Source organism: Meleagris gallopavo, chromosome 2 (genome assembly GCF_905368555.1).
Source record: "Meleagris gallopavo chromosome 2, MGAL_WU_HG_1.1, whole genome shotgun sequence".
In the NCBI taxonomy this organism is placed as follows: Eukaryota; Metazoa; Chordata; class Aves; order Galliformes; family Phasianidae; genus Meleagris; species Meleagris gallopavo.
Window position 1 is genome coordinate 72,082,109 of NC_139405.1, and position 21,739 is coordinate 72,103,847.

At 37.4% G+C, this 21,739-nt stretch overlaps 1 protein-coding gene across 3 annotated transcripts in view; it reads right to left on the reverse strand.

Moving 5' to 3' along the window:
• Nucleotides 1-21,739, reverse strand: part of FUT9 (fucosyltransferase 9) — a 110,449-nt gene that overhangs the window by 12,708 nt on the left and 76,002 nt on the right. Inside the window, exon 2 of one of the 3 annotated variants that reach the window (XM_010707604.4) lies at nucleotides 340-417. The exons of the other annotated variants lie outside the window; for them this stretch is intronic. The gene's annotated coding sequence lies outside the window, so the exon portion shown is untranslated. The remainder of the gene's footprint in view (nucleotides 1-339; nucleotides 418-21,739) is intronic. 3 annotated transcript variants of the gene reach the window in all.

Here is a 21,739-nt window from a genome sequence, read left to right on the forward strand (position 1 = left end):
ACCTTTCACCAAAACAGTAGCCCATGGCCAGGATACTACTGTTAATTTTTCATCTTTTGGGTTCAGAAAATGCAGACTCACACATCCATTAGGAGGTACATAGGTGTTATTGGCATGCTTCACTTTGAAGCTACTTCTATTCGGATACTGGAAAAGTGTGAAAGTAAGACACATTACAACCTGGAATGAGAGACTGGCAAGGAAGCAGAAGAGAGAATACTTCTAGCAATATTATTTGCCTATACCTAAAGGAGCTGACAAGATTTTGTTGTGACTCCAGCAATGACTTTTGAGATGTACACACGGAATAGCAGCCATTTTTCAGAGTGAAGTACTAACCTCAGAAGCAGTAGCTTTTGTCCTCTGTAAAGCAGACTGAGGAACAGAGTGCCTTCATGGCTTTTGGGACTCTTTGTCCTAAACACAGACAGCAGCACAGTGAAGGCATGTGGCAAACACTTGTTAACAAATTGCATTTTCTTGAGAAGTAGCTTGTCTGTAATGCTAGGATATATAGACTGATTCTTTGTTTAATTTGCTCACTAAAATTTGTGGAAGATATTTTTTCACAATGTTCTTCAAAATGCATCTTTCAATTTAACATTTTCTTCTTCCCTTTTGTGCACAAAGTAGCTGCTGATCTCTTGCTGTGCTTCTTTCTCACTATAAAGGTGACAGACAATATGTGGAGACATTCATTGCAGTACATCCAGCCAAGTAACCTTAGCTCACCCTTCCTCTTTCATGGCTTTCTTTCCACCACAGAAGCACACACTTCCTTTTTCCAGATCCCTTCCCCCATCAATTTCTGTCATGGCAGCCTCTGAAAAGAAAACTTGTCAAAGAAATGTGTTTACTGAGACTACTGCCAAATGAAAGAATGCAGTATCTTTGATCATTTCATTATAAACTACATTTCCAAGTGTTGTGGTATAGCAAGAATTTTCTAGGTGCCTTTTTCCTATTTGAAAGCATAGTAGTGCAAGACTATTTTCCTCAGCAGAAAACTTAGCAAGGCTTCCTTTTAAGTGCAGACTTTGGCATTCCATCACCAAGCAACTCCATGTAGCAACAAAACCACAGGGGTAGTGGGCAGGGTCCTAGCAGCATTAACTCTAAGTACACAAGCCAAGGCTTGCAGAATATTGTATGAATGCATCATGTTCACAAAGAAATAAAATGCAATTTTATAGGACCTATTTTATCATGGCTCCTTTACAATTATGACTTCTTAATTATTCCAGGTAAGGATAGACATAATTTTTTTTTTTTTTCTGATTATGCTTACTATAGCAGGGAGAAGAAAGGTAGCATTTCTGGTCAATTATGCCAGTGCCTGTTTTCCTGGCATATCTTTACATCATCCTCACTGGTATACCCTCAAAGTTTTGCCAGTAGCCCAAAATATGTGACTACTTGCAGAGGTATAACTGTCATTACTAGTCTAGTACTGAGATATTCCAAAGTCTTACTGGCGCAGTCCTATGATTTTTCAATCCAAAAAAGCTGGCCGCTGTGTCCATGAAAAAAACCACTGACTGTCAGCATAGGCAGCCACTGCAAATCTCCTAGATGAGCTAAAATGACTTTCTGGAGGATTTGGAGGTGTGCAGGAATGAATTATTTCTGAGAGTGCACAGAGATACTAAGGACAGTATTTTAAAATTAAGCTGGAAAAAAGGGAAAGTGTTATTTCTGAAATCATGGGCACTGATTAATGAACAAAGATAACTTGTTACTTCTCTTGCCTTACTTAGAATTCTGAAATATTCAGGGCTAATTCTTATCAGCACCCTGTCCCAGGAGAGCTCAAGAATAAATACTTTAAAATCTCAAGATATCCTTGGAGGATCACTCTGGGGATCAGACTGAGCATCTGTGGCACAGGAGATTTATTGAAAGTGAGGAGCAGAAGGACACTGGGGCAAAGAGAGGTGACAGAGGCCCTTCTAGCAGGAGATTGTATCTACGGAGATACTCTGGAAATATTAAAAGGACATTGAATGCAGTATGAACTGATAAGGATCACATGCAAACAAATGTTGTTGGAAAGGACACTTCTTTGAAATTGCTGTACCTGTCCTCTGGCATATTGTACCAGTCCTAGCCACTGCATATCTACATTTATGCAAGAAGCAGTGTCCTCTTAGACCACACTTCCAGATAGCTGGAATTTTTCACCTGCAGTATAAAATGAAAACTTAATGCCTTAGGATAGCGTGAGTGTAATTTCTTATCTCCAGGTGCCCCAAGCTTCTTCAGTTCAGTTCTCTAAGACTGAAGAATGCTTCTTTTTGATGGAATTAACTCTTACTGTTCCCAGTTATACTTCCTTTTTAGTAGCTGAAATAATAGATATTTTTCCCTACTATCTAAACATGGCCTTGCTACCATGCCTTTCCATGCCTGTTCTGCAGATTTTTGAAAACTACCTAATATGAAAAGACACAGCTGAGCTGCATACAGTTAAACACTTTTAGGCTGAGAGTTGAATGAACTACTAATCTCAGGCTGTGTATTTTTATCCGATTGTCTGCAGCATTCTTTTTCTTCCCCTCTCCACCTACTTTGTTGTTTGAACAAATACAATTATTTGTTCAGTTCCTTAGATTCCAGTTCTGCGTTTGCACTTTGAGAACAATGTAGAATGGTTCTGTACAACACTGGCATTTTTTGTTATGAACAGCTTAAAAAAATGATCTAAGAGCTTAATTAAGATGGACTAGTTTAGGGATGGTGCTGAAGGTGCCACTGTAAAATGTTAAGAACAGGTTAGACATGTATCCTCCTTCAGCAATGAGATTAGACTCCGCCCTTAGGTTCTCGGGCTGAGTTAGATGTCCTCCCTTGATTCCTTCCAGCTCAGTGATGATATTAAACATAGATTGTTGTAAAATGTACCTAATGAAAACACAACTTGGTAACCTACAACTGCAGAAAATTGCTGAATAAATTGAGTAAAAAAATCTTCCATCTTGAAGATTTTCTTGAAGGCTATGGAAGAGTAGTACTTCACACAGTGAAAAAGTAGGAGAAACTGAAAAATTGTGTGGACAACAAAAAATTATTCCCTGTCTTCAGAGGTAAAACATAAAGATTCCTGTCAGTTTCTGGCTGGGGTACTGCTGCTATTTTGCAAATCTCTGAATCTCTATATCTCATCCCCTTTGGCCTTGGTGAGAAATAGCCAACTCTCAGCTCCACTCTCCAAGTTGCTGTGCAGTGCACAGTGTGCTGCAATGGTTCTGCAGCCTCCAGCCTTCCCCTGATTGTCATTCATCTTCTCCTCCTCCCGGCAGCACTTGTGTGCTGTCAATCCCCAGCTGCTGAAGCACTAGTTCAGTGGTTCCTTTCTGCAATCTGATTGCACAGCAGAAGGCATCAGCCAGCTGTGCACGGTTTCTTAATAACAGAGAAGAGTGGATATAGCACTGCTGTCCATACTGGCATACTGGAGTGACTTTCCTTCAATCCCCTTCTGCCTCAAAAAAAAAAAAAAAAAAAAAAAAAAAGAATTACATGAAAGGCAGGAAATATTTTCCAGCCAAATACAATATTAGCATCAGAACTCCGCTTCACACTGTATCATTTTCTACTCACGAACCCTAAGGTCTGACTACGTTGGTTCCGTCACTGGCACAACTGGAAAATTTGCTCATGCAAAGTTTTATTAAAATTCAGCAGCATCGTCAGACTTGATAACATGCAGAGATAGGTCCACATTGACACGTCCACATCAAAGCTAGTTTACAACTTATAATGTTCTCTGAAGGGAGTGGTGGCTTTCTATACTGTGCTGATCACAGAAAAGAATGTTCTTCACCAGCTTTATCTACCTTCCCAGGAAAGCACCTAGTCTTCCTGAACATAGACTCATCCTAGCTATACAGCACAATCCAATCTTCTTTCAAAAGCACTGAAAATGCTCTGGATCAAATGAAGCTATACAAAGAAAAGCAGATCCTGAATTGCAAAAGGTGGTTTCTTTCCATTTTCTCTGGGGACAGCAAACTGCTGTTCTCTCCAACTATGTCAGAACTGAGGAAAGAGCTGTTCAGTAGCTTTGTGGCTGGCTTGTAAAACTGCACCCAACTGAAATACATAGAACATATCTAAACAGGCTATGCATTTCTGATGGCCATCAGCCCGCCAGGAAGCCCTAGTTAACTCCCAGTAGCTATGAAAATGGTATGAGTTAAACCAGAGATGGGGCATAAAATAGCAAAAAAAGAATCTTAGGCTTTGCTATGCGTGTATGCTAAACTCCACATCCTAGCTTCACAATTACTTCTAGTTGATTTCCTAGTATATATTTCCCTAGTACAATGGAAAAAAAAAATAAATATTTTTGTTGGCAAAGCAGATAAGTCAGTAAAGGGTGGGAGACAGCTGCTTAAAATAGTGAACACTTATTAGGGGGCAATACTTCTGTGGCAAAGAGAGGCTTATGGAGCTCTAAGCAACAGCAGTTTGTGTAGATACATTTAGAGGCTGTGTGCAGCACTGACACTGTTGAATCTTGCTGCATAGGAAAGCTTGAATATTTTAATTGGGATTTAATGCTGCTCTTTTTGTAGATACAACTGCGTTGATCTGGAGGATTCTGCCAGTGGCAGAACTCTTGAGACAGTTCTGAGTCTAGAAAGAAAGCCTGAAAACTCTCTAAAGCATCGCATAAAATCCTCATAATTTCGTCTCTTCTCAACGATTCAGTTCTCTGTCTGCCTAGCACACTTTTTTCTTCAGAACCTCATCATACCTCTGGGTTTGGGATCTGTACTGATGTCCCTGCTTTTTGTTTTTTTTTGGGGGGGGGATGTAAGTCAACAGTCTTGCTTTAATTTACAAAGCCTAAATTGCTACAGATGCTACTTGCCAGACTGACAGAGACTACCCTAAAGTGTAAAGTGAGAAACTGAAGTGCTCACATTCACTGCAAACAGCTCTGTGACTGAAAGGGAGAATGGCGTTTACTTGGACAGTCAAAAGGAAAATGGAGCAGAGAGCTTTTGATTTCTAGGCCTTTTATTTTCCTCCTTTTTAATATGGCCATATTCTTTGCAAGTAAGACTTCTTTTTGCCCTTCAAAGGGTGAAAGGACAGCTATTCTTTTAGAAATCCATCCAACCGAAGTGACTATCCTGAACAAAGAAGAAACCAAGTGTTGGTCAACAGGACTCACAGTGGCCAAGAGTCCTTATTGAAGTTCTGCACCTTGAGCTCAGTCCCACACTGCTCTTGTTTTCTTAAAAGAGAATGCATTATTTAAAGCTTCTGGTGAAAGTCTGTGTATATAAAATACAAATCCTTCATATCTTAAGATTATGAGTGCCAAAAACAATCACTGCTTATTTTCCGTCTGGGAAAAATGCACTTCAGCTAAGTGAGAACTTGTAAGTGCAAGTACCTTAGCAGAAAATTGATGGACAATTGGAAAACCAGAATAGCAAAAATCATTGTCCCTTGCACACCAAGAACTATGTTTTCAAGGTGACTTGTATTGGTTAAGTATTAACTATTTTAAAGAAAGAGTCTGGTAGATGTAAGATGGAAGGTAATTATAAAAATAGGACTATTAAATAAAGTAGTTTGTGGTAGCAAACAAGTTACTAAGTTGCTATGAACATTAGCCAGGTTTGGTAATTAAAAAAATTAAAAAAGGAAATTAAAAAAAAAAAAAAGAATCCAAGTGACTTTCTACTCATAGACAGAAAGAAAGAGGAAGATCCACAAATTAAATAAAAAGTTGTTCATAATAAGTTTATAAGTATTTAAAGATCATTCATAAGTGTGCACGCACACATAAACAGAAATAAAAATGTAATCTCACAGAATCTAAACAGCAAAACACTAAACAGCAAGAATGAAAACATATTTTAAATAGAATTATTTTAGATAGTATGTATTGGAAAATGATTGATAGAGTATATACTGCAAAATCAGCAAAAATGACAACACTAAACCTCTCAAACTGCACAGTGCTCTGAGAAAACAAAGCCTCAGTTGAGAGAAACCAGTGGTTAATTTCTTGGAGTATGCCTTTGTGTGCACAACAAAAGGAAGAGCAGCAAGCTGGAACTACTAGTCTAACAAGCTGAGAAATACAAAGCTTAACAAAAAGTCACTGAAAAGACGTTTTATATAGGAAAAATAAGTAATCCTCCAGTAAAGAAACAACAAATACATAAGATGAATGAGTTGAAGGACTTACAGTCTGGAAAAAATCCTTCAGCAATAACCAGTACCTACATGTTCTAAGATGTTTTCTTGTTACTACTTATTGTCCAGGTGAACAGATGGACTGATGCCTCTGAGAGTAACTCTGAAGCTTAGAATATAGGAAGGAAGAATATTCTGCACTGTCTGTTGGCAGTAAATTGTTACAAAACAGACTAATAGTTTGTACAGAGCTCGTGTTTAATTTGGAATGACTCAAGAAACTTGCAACATTTCCTTGCTTATTATCTTCTTTCTATGCTGTCAAAAAAAAACAAGTATCTGCAGCATAAGTTAAAGCAGTCCATTTTGATGTTCAGTTACTGAATTTTACTGTTATACAATATTCTATTGTTAATAGAGCAAAAATTCCATAATGAATTCACATCCTTTTTACCGCTACAGTAGTAGTGACTTAATATAAAATTATTTACTACACCTTGAAAATAGAATTTGCTAGGCAATCTTTTTACCATCTTAAGGTTTGTAGCCCATACTTTTTCTCTGCTACAACCCTGATGTACATATTAGAAAGAAGCATTTAAGCAGGAGAAAGAAAAAATTCTCATTTGTTTCTGATACATGAGGAAACCTTTATATAGCCATCTTGCTCAGAAAGCAGCTTTTTAAAGAAATTTAACTGCGATACCTTAGAGGATATGCAAGGAGAAAGAAAGAAGTAATGGAAAAAATGAAAAAAGAAAAAAAAAGGAGCTAGGTATGAGGACAGCAGCGCTCTGCTTAATTCTGTATTCCTCTGCTTTGAGAATGCTGGTGTAAAGAAAAATGATGGCAAGCAGTTGCCTTTACAAACAATGTGTGGATTCCTGCAGTTAGCAAAGCTTAGCAAGGTTGAGTAAGACTAATTTGATGACAAGGATGATAAGAGGGACCTAACCCCATGCTTGGTTAGTCTACTTCCAGTGCTAAGAAGCCCCAAACCAGAAACAGGCACTAATAGGGCTCAGGAGAAACACTGGTGTCTGACTTTGATACTGCAACTCTGAATGCCTCTGCTCATTTTTTTTTCTCAATGCTAGTCATGCTTTAACTCCTCCTGGCTCTCTGCCTTTCAGCCTCCTGTGCACTCAGCAGAATGTTGCTAGCACATGCCCAGGAGGGGCTCATTCTTCATAGGGATGTGGACACTCACATCTATAAACCAGCAATTTTCCTAGCTCTCAGCCCTGCGAAGGACTTCATGGCTGCATCTACAGCAGCAGACTCCATCTCAAATGCAGTGGTAGCATCTGCTTTTGCTTCTCTGTTTGTAAAGGAACAGGGTGAAGTCCCTTTATGCAGCATTTGGAGCTACAATCTTGGATGAGGGATACAAATCCTACTTAAGTCTGAAGTGATTTGGACCTAGATATTTCACTTGCCTTAAAAATTTCCTAGCTCCTCAATGGCAGTGGTAGTTGATTTTAAAACGTGTGAAAAGCTTTACGATTAGGTGGAAAGAATCCTTTCCTCCCTATTGGTGCCCTAGCTGCTAATCCAGACACTACTCTTTTCCCCTGGCCTCTTTCTGTCTCTTGTCTATTGACTCCCTAATGATTTATGCCCAGGGCACATCTGCAGCAGTAGAGCGTGGAGTCTGCCTGCTCCTTCCCTGTGCAGTTGCAATTTTATAATGGGGAACGCTGTGGGAGGGGGTGGCAGAGATGATTTGAATCTCCTCTCTTGGACATACCACAAAAAAAGAAAGACTGTATTCTGAATAATTGTTTTTGCCATTCTCTGGCTAGGCTTAAAAGGTGTAATACCCTAATTTCTTCATAAAGGAAAGGAGTTATCACTCTGATAACAAGGGAAGATTCCCAGCTATAAAACCCAAGGAGGAGAACCCACTCCTGAAGAGCACTAGATGTGCCTTAGTGAGAGATGGAGGAAGGCTCATCTGAGTCCTGTTCTGGGCAGCCGCTTCCATTTCTTGTCCTGTGTGTCTCCATACTTAGAAGACTAGGTAAATTCTTTCAGTTAGTGGACATCCTAGACACTCTAAGGAAACCTTTGGGTTCCTATCTCAAGGCTGACAGTTAACAGCCAGACATGCAAATGCTGATTTTGGGTGCAGTACAGGCTTTGGTCTGCCAGGTCAGATGCAGGCTAGACATGAAACAAAACAAAGATTAAATTACCAAGAAGTGTCCCTCCCAGCTAAATTAAATGGAAGTAAATAGGATTCTTATACTGTAATCTTTCATGAGGGAGTGAAATCAAAAGCAATAAAAATGGTATTAGGAAATATTGGTATTACTGCCCAGCATACGAATAGGATGAAGGACAGTACAGTTTTGCCATGACAATTAGACTCTGCTGGTGCCCTAACAAGCATCTCCCATAGGACAGAGGACAAGAAGAACTTCCTGACTCATCCATCACTTTAACTTTAGTTCAATTAAGTGAAATTAAATTTGGGTTAACCTACAAATTAATTGCTTTCTATCTCATCTTCTATAGCATGAAATGTGATACTTCTCCTCCTTCAATAAAGTACTTTACAATCTGCAGATTAAAAGCAAAAACAGCACTGCCTTGGATGCAGCAATACTTCTGAAATACCTTAAATATTCTTAAGGGCTTTTATTAACATTAGACATTCTAATAAACCATTCTAGTCACACCACAGTTAGAAAACTATTACTGAAACTGCTTTAGTGGGAGTAAAGGAGGGGTGAAAATGAAGTCCAAGTAAGACAAAGTGATTAACATAATGCCATAAAGTTTTTATGATATGTGACAAAGATGATTTTAATTTACATCAAAACAGTTGCATCCGTGGGATAGAATATTTTCCTTCAAACAAATGTCACATGAAACTAGTCATAGCACATTAATTCAGATACCATTGGCATAGATCATTGTTTCAGAGCTCTACAGCTCTACATGAGTGGCGGAAAATGGAAGGTATAATCAGGTTTAAGCCAATGACTTCTTGATCTATGTAGTAAAAAAATGCGGAACTCTTTTCAGAACTAAAGTATAAAATCTGTCAGCAAAGTTAGATTTCTTGAAAGACAACAGATATCAGAGATGAAATCTTGCTCACGTGAACAATGGCAAGCCTTCTGTTAATTTCAGAATGGTTAGTGTTTTGTTCCTTCAGCTGAATGCAGCAACATGTGAGGGGTGAGAACAAGAGAACAAAAGCTATTCTTTTGTGAATAAAGTCAACTTAGAAATAAAAAACCTATGGCAACTCAAGAAACAGCAAGGCAGATGTAAGTCATGCTCGGGGAACCTAAACTCTGGAGCAAGTTATAAATAATGAATGCTCCCCTACACAGACACACATGCATCCGTGATCTGTAACCTAGAGAAATTTAATCATTTATTCAAGGTGTCTCAGTTTTCACACTTGCAATGCATTATAAATATAAATATATACACATATATACAAAATTTATGTGATATTTGAAACACGTTTTTTAGATTCACTGAAATGTGTCATATCAATTCTGCTTTTTAGTCTGTGTCCATATCTTTATATGTGTGTAAGTATATACACACGTGTGTCTGCTTATGAAACTACTGCCCAAACTGTTGGATGTAGGCAGAAGCAGTGGACATTGAGCATGTGTGGATGGCAATGGAGCAGCTACTACTGCCGTATGGACACCTACTGGGAGAGAAACAGAGCATTGAATTTAGTGAGGCACCAAGCAGGGAGGGAGGGATAGGTAGATAGAGGAGAGTAAAAATGAAGATGGGGTTATTGTGTATAAGAAATAAAATCTTTTTCTTTCTTATGCCTTAATCCTTTTATCAACAAGGACGTGAAAGAGAGCACTGATCTCAAACAGTCCACTTAGAAAGATGCACAACAGAAGGCTGAATCCTGCAATCCTGAAAATCATTTGGAGCATGAGACTTCTGTAATGTATCTGGAGATCTGAAGTTTCTTTTAGGATTTTGGAAAAACAGCAAGGAAGAGAAAGCAGTTGCTCATACAAGGATGCTGATATATGTGTCTGTGACATGCCAGTAGGATAGATTTACTCAAGAATTGTTCCTTATATGCAAACATGGGTATCTACTTGGTAGCTAATATGAATAGAAAACCTTAAAGATACGGAATTCTTAAAATCCATTTTATTTTTCATTTCTACTCTGCCCATTTTTGCATTTTCCATGTCAGCAGTGATTATCAGCTTCATTTTAATTACCAGTGAATATCTTTCAAATTTACTGCTCTTTCAGGTTTTGAATAAATATGATAAATATGACAACTGTTTACAACCAGCTATTTCTAGTGGATTGATTTTAGCTGCGTATTTTTTAAATGAAGCAAATGAAAAATATTTCTAAGGACATTTTAGAATAAGCTTTTCAAATGTTTCAGCAAAAAAAAAATAAATATATATATATATTTTACTTATTTGTTTATTTATTCATTTCCCACGTATCTTCTGTTCATTTTATGAGTTATTCTGTTCAAGTTCTTACCTCATGTCTGACACCTTAGCACCTGGCTTTGCTACTTATTGTTATAGAATTGTGCTCTGCAATGCAAAAAGGGAAGGTTAAAGGATATATTTGAATTTATTCTGCTTCAACTTTCTGTACTCGTAGAGGTTCTTTTGTTCTATATGAGAATGAGAGAAGGATGACCTGAGTGCATGCAGCTGCTGTATTTCCTCAACACTTCCAAGTCTAGATGCCTGGCTGGGAAAACGTACCTTTAGGAGAGTTCAACTTTTGTGCATCTTCAGTCTCTTATCGACAAGCTTCTATCATAGAATGTTCAGCAATAGAGAGGATTTCTTTTGCAGAGCTTCTGCAGATCTACCACTAGAGAAAATATGGCCAAGATGGAACAAGGAGGATGTTGTAGGAAAATTTGTGAAGACAAGAGGAGATTTTTTAACTCCTGCTTTGGTTTTCATTATGGAATAATCAGCAGTTGGCAGCTAATGTGTGCTACATAGTAAATAAATACACCATATGTAATATACTTCATGAATTAATTTTGCTTCCTTTAAATTAGAACAGCTAGAACAAAACAAACAAACAAAAGACTAGTTTCAAATTATTAGAAGCTAGAAACATGCATTAGAAACCAGAGGTATATGCCTCTATCTATGTGTCATTTTTACTTTATGTCAATCCTTTTTAGCTTGCATTTAAAGTGAATTCATTATTTTATTTCTTGAATGGTGAAGGAGCAGCAGATACTGAAGCTGTAGTTGCTGCTAGCAGCTGTCAGGAAAACATACACAGCCCGTTATAAAAAGGAAGACCCTTTACAAAGCTTGAAAACCATTTCAGGCTCTGGTGGGAGCTCTGGCTGTTTTGTGAGCCCTGTTGCTGAGAGCAGGTAGGATTCATATTGGAGCACCTACATGACTCCTTCACATTGGTTTGGATCTGAATACACTCACAAAGCTCTGGAGTAATTTTGAAACAAAGCCTCTGAATACTTTTCTTTTGAAAAGAAATTAGTTTGTGCACACCAAAATCTCTCTAAGAACTGAACCAACACAAGTAAGGAGAGACAGACCGGGATCCCTCTGTGTTTCAAAATTGCAGAATGGCTCCCAAGCAAATCTAATGCAGGCAACCAGCACAACAACAAAGTCACAAGAATAAGTAACTGTGGTTGATTTTTTATTTTTTTATTTTTTTCGGTCTCAGCAGTAAAATGTGCCAAGACCTGGTATGTTTGCCAAAGAGTCAGAAATAACCTCTCATAACTATATGCCTAGAGATATGGTAGCAGATTTAGCGTATCTGTGCGCTCTTTCTATGACTGTAACTTTATAGCTCCTGGTGGGCTCTCAATGACATCTGTTACTAACACTAAATACAACAGGAGAAACACTATATTTACACATCAGAGAAAAAGTGCTTTTAAAAATTGAGCTACTTTGGATTTTCAGAGGGTATATCCATGTAGAAAAGACATTTTCCAGATTAAAATAATATATTCTTAAAACGTATTTTCAACATAATAGGAACTCATGAAAATTTAGAAATGTATGTACAGCTTAGAGGAAGTCTTCCTGTTTTGAGCTCCATTTTGAATGTCAAGCAAGCATTCATTCATTGTCCATGTGTAAGTATTTAAACAGAAGGTAAAAGATCACTTAATAGAACTCATGTATGATTGACAAATATTGGAATTTGATTTGTTTCTGTGTTATTTAAGATGATAACAAATGAAATGTGTGCATAGAGAAAAAAAACTGGTTTCGGATAAATGACCTTTACTTGCTGATAAAAGTAAAATGAAACAAATTACTTTTCAGCCACTCTGAAACTGCCCTATTGTGCTGAAGTGAACTGTAATCATTTCACCAGGAAGTTCTAATAGGTTTGCAAAGAATTTTTTTTTTTTTTTTCGAATGGAGAATAAAATATGATAATCTCCCAGGAGACTTCTGGAAAGATACTTTAAATTGTCATTTTGTGCAAGGAAGCAAGACGGAGTTCTACAGAGCTGAAGCGTTGATAGTATGATTGCTCTAGCTAGATTTATTTTTCCATTGGGATTTTACATCACTACTTTATTTAACTGCAATATATAAGAGAAATTACATAAAAGAGATAGTGTTGAGGCAAATGTAGCACAGAATTTAGATTTGGAATATCTTGATTTACAAAACGTAAAAACAATAGAGATGTTTCCACTGTTAAAACTGCTTAAAATACAGAAGTAAGTTTTATTTCTTTTACAAATTCCTCCACTGTGTAAGCTGTTGTTCTCTATTAGTGTAGGGCAAACTGAGATTTAGTGGACAGTTTACTGTAAACAAAAAAATTGACTTCCTACTCATAAAATGACTTTCCTATTTTCATTGGACAAGGAGAATTAAATTCTCTGTTTCTTACTTTCTCTCCATGCATTACTTCAGAAATGTTTTTGGATTCTGATGTATTGGGAATAAACTATGCTTTTTGCTATGTAGGTTCAAGGATACACGATCACAAAATATTAAATAAATTGTGAGGTTTTTTGAGCTCTATCACTGAGTAAATACAAAACTCTTCCTGAGAACATTAATTTTGTTAACACCCTCTCAAGGATACTTTTTGGCAACATATGAAAAAAAATTTCAGGAAAGCCCATAAATTCTTTAACTTCAATGGAGCTTATTAGGGCGGGAATGATTTGAAAGATTTCAATTTTTCCCTGATAAAAGTGAGAACATTTTCAGCATCATTAGAATTTACAGAGAACAAGAAATTGTTCTAACTATCAATCCACAATACCTTTAATCACTGGAGGATATCTCATCCTTTGTGATATGTACACATTGTTGCATGATGTCAGGATGGGACATGACAACAGCATTACCTCCTGATCTGTACAACTGAGACACCTAAAGAAAAGCAGGGGTAGAAGTGCATCTCACCTTGATGCAGATATAGCTTGAGGGAGAACTAGCTTCTATCAGGAGGCAGTCCAGCAACTGTAGCTGAGATTTATTGTTCACTTAGCTTTTAATATTTTCTGTGCTTTTTCAGTGTATTTTAAGGTTAATCAACAAAATTTTGAGTGTTCTTGGTAGGGTATAATGTGCTAATCGAACAATAATTACTACATAAATGGAAAGTGCTGGAATAAAGACCCATGATAAGATCAGGAGGAAAGCTTTTCTTTCTGGTAGCATACTCCAATGAGAGAGAAAATATTATTTCTTATCTTCCTAGATAAGAAATTGGAAGCTTTAGGACTCTGATCAGGAAAGACAGGACCTCCATGCTTGCATAATAGAGACTGTTGATAGCAGTATTTGTTTGCTAAGGATATTTTGTATTACATACGGACATGAAGAACCATGAGCTTTCTGTGCAGAATGAATTTCACACATACAAGTGTGTACCTAAATAAAGAGCTACTGTGACTTTCAAGGAGACATGATACAGCATGTATTACTTCCCTGACACTTCCTGCAGACTTCTTACTTAATCTTACATGCATTCCATACCAGCCTCCCTCTGCTTATTACTCATTACCAGAGTTACTCCTTGTTCCCCCAGCAGCAGACACTCCAAATTAAAAATATCTGCAGAACCCAAACCACTGATGCTTTCAGGTGAAACCTCAGTCCAATTAATCAGCATAAGTTAAAATCCCATGAATTTGGTTATAATAGTGGTGTTTTGCATACATCTTCTGGACCTATGACTTCAGGCTTTGTGTAGATGGCTATGTAAATGCCTCATTTGAAATGAGAGGCCTTATGTTTTTCCAACTGTGTTCGTCTCTGTCTGCTTCCAGCCCCACTTCCCTCCCCACTCTGCTCCGAAAGCCTTCTGGAAGATTTTGAATGCAGGTGACAGCACTGATAGCAACTGATACCACTCTGAGCCACCAACTCACTATTTCCCATGTTCTCCATATGCCAGTTCCAGAGCCCTGTACTGTCCCAACATCCAGCCAGCAAGGGTCTGTACTCTTGTTTACTGAAACTGCATACCATGCCTCACATCTAACATGTTTTTACCTTATCAGTTGGGAATTACTGTTTGGCCATGGTCCAGATATGACCAGTAAGCCATCAAGATCTATATGCTCCAAACTGATCATGCCATAATGCCACATAAAGCAGCATAATAAACAAATGATAAAGAATGATAAAGAAAGCTAATACAAAATTGGACATAGGAGACTGAAGTCATTCTTGCTTTAGCTGCAGATGAGAAAATCACATAGATACAGTAAAGCAAGGGAGGCTTAATAAATAAATGCTATCATGAAGGCAATTCTTTGCTCTCTTTCTACTGATGTTAATGGAAAAGCCTGCTAAGCAGAGTGATTCCAAATGGAGGGTTGAGAAAAGACAATTGAAGTACTTTCTTGTAAGTGCAAAAGGATATCCTGCAAAGTTGGGTTTTCCTGGTCATCGGTCATCAGCACACTCCCTCTTGCTTTTCATCTTCGAAAGCTGTTGTCACTCCCTGCATAGTAAGTCCCACTTTCTCTGTAATAATGTAATAGATGCTTGCTACTGTGTGTCATAAGTCTGAAGGTATATATCCATTGTTAACAAAGAGTATAAAACCCTGTATTTGAATGTCATTCCCACAGCGCGACTAATACTGTCACTGTCATTTCAACATCCTAATTACATCAACATTGTCCTTTGTGACTCATACTGCAGATTTCCAATCAAAATGTCTCTGATGAGGGAAGCAGCATTACGGCAATCAAGCAGCAGAACAACATCTCTAAATAATCCCAGCTTGTTCAGCATCCAGCTACACTGTAGGAAGGTGATCTGAACAGCTAAATATGTCAGGAAAGTACACATCACCCTGTGAAGTGCTCTGGCCGAAACTGATGTTCAGAAAACATTAAATATGGCTGAGAATCGCCAGAGTTCAATACATCTCATTTGGTGAACCCCATAATAGCTAGTGATCATGAAGAAAAGATGAAAAAATGTACTGTATGCCTATTGGTAACCTTCCTGTATCCTTGCATACATGCATGGAATCACATAAACAATATATAGAGAGATTTATGGGAAATATTCTCAGTGTTTTGTTAGTTTTTTCTTAATTTTTATTCAAGTGCATTGGAAGCCTGAACTTGCTTAGGTTCTTGGGCACCACAGCATAGTGAATGCACAAGAACTAGTACTCCTGTTTTCCCAAGGAAATATATTTCTAGGAATTGCAGCTGTAGAGCAAAGCTTAGAAAAGCAACTTGGTATATCCCCAAAACAGTACTGATTACAGGAGGTCCTATTATGAGATTATGAGAAAGCTGTTCCTGAAAGGTTTGTTGTTTCTAATATGGCCTACAGAAATCAATTCTTGTTTGTTCAAGGCAAAAGACTATTAATATGAGAAGTTTTAAATATTCTCAAACAAATGCTTTTTTCTTTTTTTTTTTTTTCCTTCCACTTTTGATGCCACAGCATGACTGCAGACTACTCTGTGTCTGGAGTAAAATTATGCCAAACACGCATGTCTGCAATGCTTTATGAAGAACTGGTATAGCAACTGATTATGTCCAAAGTACAAAAATGTTTGGGCGATGTCCTCTGCTTTCTGGAACTCATCAGAGATGAAGAATGCGTATGGTTTGAACTGCTGTATTACTGTCACAGAATGACTGCTATAATTCACAGAAACTTTTTCACTGATTCAGTATTCCTGTGCTACTTTGCTGCATTCTAGGTGTAAGCTAGACAGTATGTGCTATGAGGTATTTTTTTGCATATTTTTTTTGTTATTCTTTTTCTCTCCCAAACTGATCCATGAATATTAGTAGGGGAGTTGCATCCTCTCTACAGTGCCCCAGGACTGGGACACAGGGAAGACTAGGTCAACTCTTTAGGCTCGTCTCTTCCCTGAGAACAGTATACCACTGCTGTCTTTGCAAGATTGCCATTTGATAGAATAAGCAATGCCTGTGGTTTGCCTGCAGCTCTAAAATCACTGCCCCACTGTTCCAACGTGAAGAAAGGTAAAGAACACTTTTATTCTGTGATAGTGGAAAAAATTACAAAACTTCTGGGAGAATGATATGCAAAAGTCAGAAGGAAAACATCTTGTTTCAGAGATACTTATAAATAGTTTAAAGTGTCTCAATTCTTATTTTATTTGAAAAATAAATCAAGACTCTTACAGAGCTTTTACTTCTGGAATCTGCTTTTGGGCAAAACTCTGAGAACTGTCTGTACTGATCAAGATGCTGACCAGCAGCAAGTCTTCCAGAATGCACACATCCCTCCCGTTCACATTCTACTCTCTTCCACAGAACTTCCTGAGATTCTCAAACTTAACACTTAATTAAGGTAACATTTTTATCATTGCTTCTAAGGAATTGCTGGCTGTTACAACACAGGTTTGGAAATGACAGTATCTCTAGGGTGCAGGTAGATGGAGTTCTTGCCTGGCCAAACTGCCAACAAGCTTCTTTTTCAAAATAACTGTGGAAAGCATAATGACTGGGCTGGTATTTAATTTTGCAATGAAAAAATGTTTTATCTTACTTAAATAAAATCCTCCCTCCAGACCAACAGGAAGAGTTTTATCTCAGTACAAATTAATTTACGCGTTTAAAATATCATTTAATCCCTTTACATAGAAAAACACTCTTTAGGCTACCATTAAAGAGAAACTACGATCATAGTTTTGGCAAAGACTAGACGTGAGAGGAACCAAATAGGAGGATATTTGCAGTTTCAGTGCTGGATGACATCTATATTTGCTTTGTTTGAGAGGTGGGACAGGCAATGGTGACACTGAGAATTTGGATTTCCATCCTAATTTAGTTTCCTCAAATGTAAAATGATATTAAAGATATGTGCCTTCTTTGTAAAGTGTTCTGAAAGAGTGTTCGAAAATTACCATGTAACTAAGATTAGTTCCCTTGTATTGACTGAGTCCTCTGTTGAGTGAGTTTTTGGGATCTGTGGCTGCTTTGCCTTTGCAAACCAGCACAGATAAGATCTAAGAGATTGGAAAAATTAAAACCAATGTATGATCTATCAAATTACATCTTAATATCAGTTTTACATCATCTGCAAGAAGTAGCTTTTACTGATGGCAGAAGGAACTCTGACCTGCTTTACTGATAGACCAGTAGGTCTATATCTTCTGATATCGAGGGCTCCTGACCTCCAAAAAAGCACAAAGTCACTTTATTTCAAAGATGATCTGAGCACATCATCACAGACATTATCTAGCTAAGATGACCTATTCAACCTCTAGCAAAGTATCAGCAAGGTATGCTGTGCTGATGATACTAAAGACAGCCCACAGCAGGCTGGCTCATTTATCAAGTACAGCCAGAGCAGTTATACAGAAGAGATCTTATCAGCACAGACATTGTGATAGTCCTTATAAATAATAGTTCATTACGTTTTCTATTAATTTGTGCAAAAGGACAATGAGGTTAGAATTTTGTTCACATAAGATGATCACATATTGCACAGCATTTGGCATCTGAAAGACTGCCATGCACTTTTTCTGGTGGGCATCAAGATTTTTTGTTCTGTTCTTGTATGACTTGAATATCTGGAAGAAGCAGATAGTCCTAAGATGAGATGAAGAAGGGACAGATGTAATTGAGGCAAACAGAGGAAGAGAGGAGTAGGTAAATGCACTCGGAGCTGATATGTAGTACAGCTATTACTTTCACAGTTCCTCTCTTTGTATAATGTATCATTAGATCAATAAATATTCTGTAAAAAAGCAATATTAGGTGAAGATAAATTTGTTACAGGGATATGATCCAAACTTTCATTCTGCTTTCTGTGATATCGGAGTAGATATTATTAGCAGTCTCTGCTAATCTATTCATTACTTTCACAAACAATTCAAGTGCTTTTTAGCTGGCATGGCTCTAAAAACAAATAAACAAATAAAATGTAGACTGTGACACAGTTATGCATTAGTTAATAAATATGCATTTATGGAGATCTGTCCTATATTGCCCCCTTCCTGCATATTACTATTTAGGTACATAATCAACTTAAACAGAATAACAAATCATTATATTGGAAGGGATTATAAAGTTGCTGGTGGTGATGGACTGTGCTCTCCCCAAGGTGGAAGTTACCCTTGCCTGAGTTCTTTTTTCTCAGATTTCCAGATTATTTCTGCAAATCATCATTTCCAATTCAGAAGTATTTTGTAATCAGATATGAATTACAGTTGTGATCACAGGTGACACTCTGGATAGTAGCTTCAAAATTGTCCATTGCAAATCGTAAGAACATTCCCTTTGTAAACTCATAGTATTGTTTTATAACTTAGCTATACTGGCATTAAGGAGGAATCACAGAATCACCAAGGTTGGAAAAGACCTTCAAGATCATCCAGTCCAACCATCCACCTATCACCACTAGTACTCACTAATCCATGTCCCTCAACACAAAATCCAAAGGAGGAGTGAAGCCCATGATTACTGTATGTATATATATGTGTGTATATATATATGTACCATATAAATATCGCAAATGTCAATGGTATGCATAATTTTTTATTAATCTTACAATTTGCATCTCGTAATGATAGCTAACTAAGTTTCTTGATTAATACATCTAATGGTTTTGAAACCAAGTATTATTTAAACTATTGTTATAAATCTTGGCTTTCTCACAAAATCCTTCCATGAAAAATGGAAATAGTAAATTTAGCTTGCAGAATGTGTTGCACAGTTCTACAAAGCTCCAAGTTAAAAAAAAGTATGCTGAATGAAATGCACCTACTTGCAGAGGTGTTATATGACTATATGCTTTAGAAATCTATCACATTTTTAAAAACTAAGGCATTTCAATTGGGACTTTGCTATCCTAAAAGTTAGGTATCCATTCTAAGCTGGTAGTATAATCTACTTATATTTAAGGAGTGAGATAGACATCTCAGTAAGTCATTCAGCTCACCATAAGATAATTGTGCTGGAGGATAGATCCTTACTTCTCTGAGAGAACTTTCTTTTTTTATTGTATGTATTTCACTGGATGTATTTTCATTAACCTTCTTTTGAAGATAAGTCAGTCTTTCCTAGGTTGAAATAAGGAGAATCAAATCCTAATCCTGTCTGCATTTAATTTGGTTTTCTATCTTCTAGATAAGACACCTAGCAACTAAGTTGTAACATGGCACTCAGAAATGAAGATCTCTGTGACCCAGAGTGAAACTTAAATACTTGTCTACTACAGCAGAACTTGAAACTACCACTGTGGTTGTGAAGGCAAACATCCTCCTTCTATGATGCATCCCAGAACAAAGCAGCTTCAAGTGGGGCCAGGAGAAGGTGTAAATCTCTGCTTTGGATTTTCAAATCAAGCACATTTTTACTATATCCTGTGGCATTGTAAATAAATGCTTTTAGATACTTGTCAAATTGCTATCCTTCCTCTCTGCCCATGCCGACTCAAGAAGGTCAGGCAAAATTTCTGATGGGGTCTAAATATGCAGGCAACAAAGGCAGAGACCATTTGGATTTCAAAATCCAATCAGAGGTGGCCCCTATCAGAGGAGCCCCACCACATCAGGGCAAAGCCAGCTCCAGCTGCTCCAATGGGACCTGCTGCTGCCAGAGCTGAGACGTGAGGGATGTTTGGTGTGCTCTGGGAGAGCAGATTTAAGAAAAACTGCTACATAGCAACAGCTGAGAGAGAAGAGCGAGAAATGTGAGAGAACAGGCCTGGAGGCACCAAGGTCAGTGCAGGCAGAGCTCCAGGCACGCAGCAGCAACTCCCTGCAGCCAAGGAGAGACCCACAGAGGAGAGAGCCTTCCCCCCACCGCCCACAGGCAGGGTGTGGAGAGAGTGTGTGTGTGTGGGGGGGTGGCAGGTGCTTGTAGTTTGCTTTTAGCTCTCACTGCTCTAATCTATTATTGGTTAGCACTAATTTCCTTATACTGAGCCTGTTTTGCCTGTGATGGTAACTGGCCAGTGATCTCCCTGCCTCTTTCCGGAAATGCCTATAGATCAAAGGTTTTATGACAGTCAGTTAATGTGCTGGGGAAAGTTCCTAAGGTTTCTAGGTACAATTCGTTGATTAACATTCATGTGTTGTTTGTTTGTTTGTTTGTTTTAAATACGCTCCTGTTTTTCTAAAAAAAAAAAATGCAGTTTCTGGTGCTTCAAAGAGTTCTTTTACTTTTTGTAACAACAGGTTTACTAAAAGCGTATTGTAGAATAAATAAAGAATAAGGAGAATGTAAATGATAATTTCTTAGTGCATTGTTATGTTTGAAAACCGAATCCAACTAAACCCATGTATTTTCAATCTTTGTCTTAATAAAGTTGCCCTGGGTGTTTTCTGCTATTTATACCATGAAAACATGGAGAAACATCATGATTATTTTCAGATTTATGTTTAGATTTCTTCACTCTATAGTTGCATGAGAAAACTGCTTGAATGTATTCAATATTAAAATCAGCAAATAGTTTTTAAAGCGGAGAAGGTAATTAACTTCCCTTTTTAATGATGCTTCTAATTTAGACTATGCATGAGATGCATCATGAGTGAGAGAGATTTTGCAGGAAAAGACTGTTCAGTGGCTAAAGTACCAAACTCAGAATCAGCAGAATTTGATTCAGTTTACACATCTTCAGCAAATTTCCTGTGTGATCTTAACCAAAGTATTTAATTATTCTTCTCCATAGATTGTTTGTAACACTGAAATAATGACAGTGAACTTGCTAAGAGGTTGTGAGGTTTAATTACTTTATATCTTCAGATAGACTACAGATAGAATTATGTATGGTGAATGAGTAGAGTCGTTTTGCTATTACCAAAATCTAAAAATGTAACCTGGCTTTTTTATTGTACAAAAACATTCACTTGTCACATATAGTCTTGCATCTAAAAAAAGAAGCAAATACAAAGTCCTTCTGTTGACTCTTAAATCTAATTAATGCTCAAATTACTTCGAGAAAAAAAGAACAGCCATACTGTAAGAGTCTACTTTTGTTGTTCCTACCTGCTAGTTCCACAGAAAAATGAATTAAAGGGTATCTTCCAGATAATATATATGTACCACCATCTAATGCTTTAACAACAGCCAAGCAAACAAACAGAAACTGGGGAAAAAAAAACAAAATAA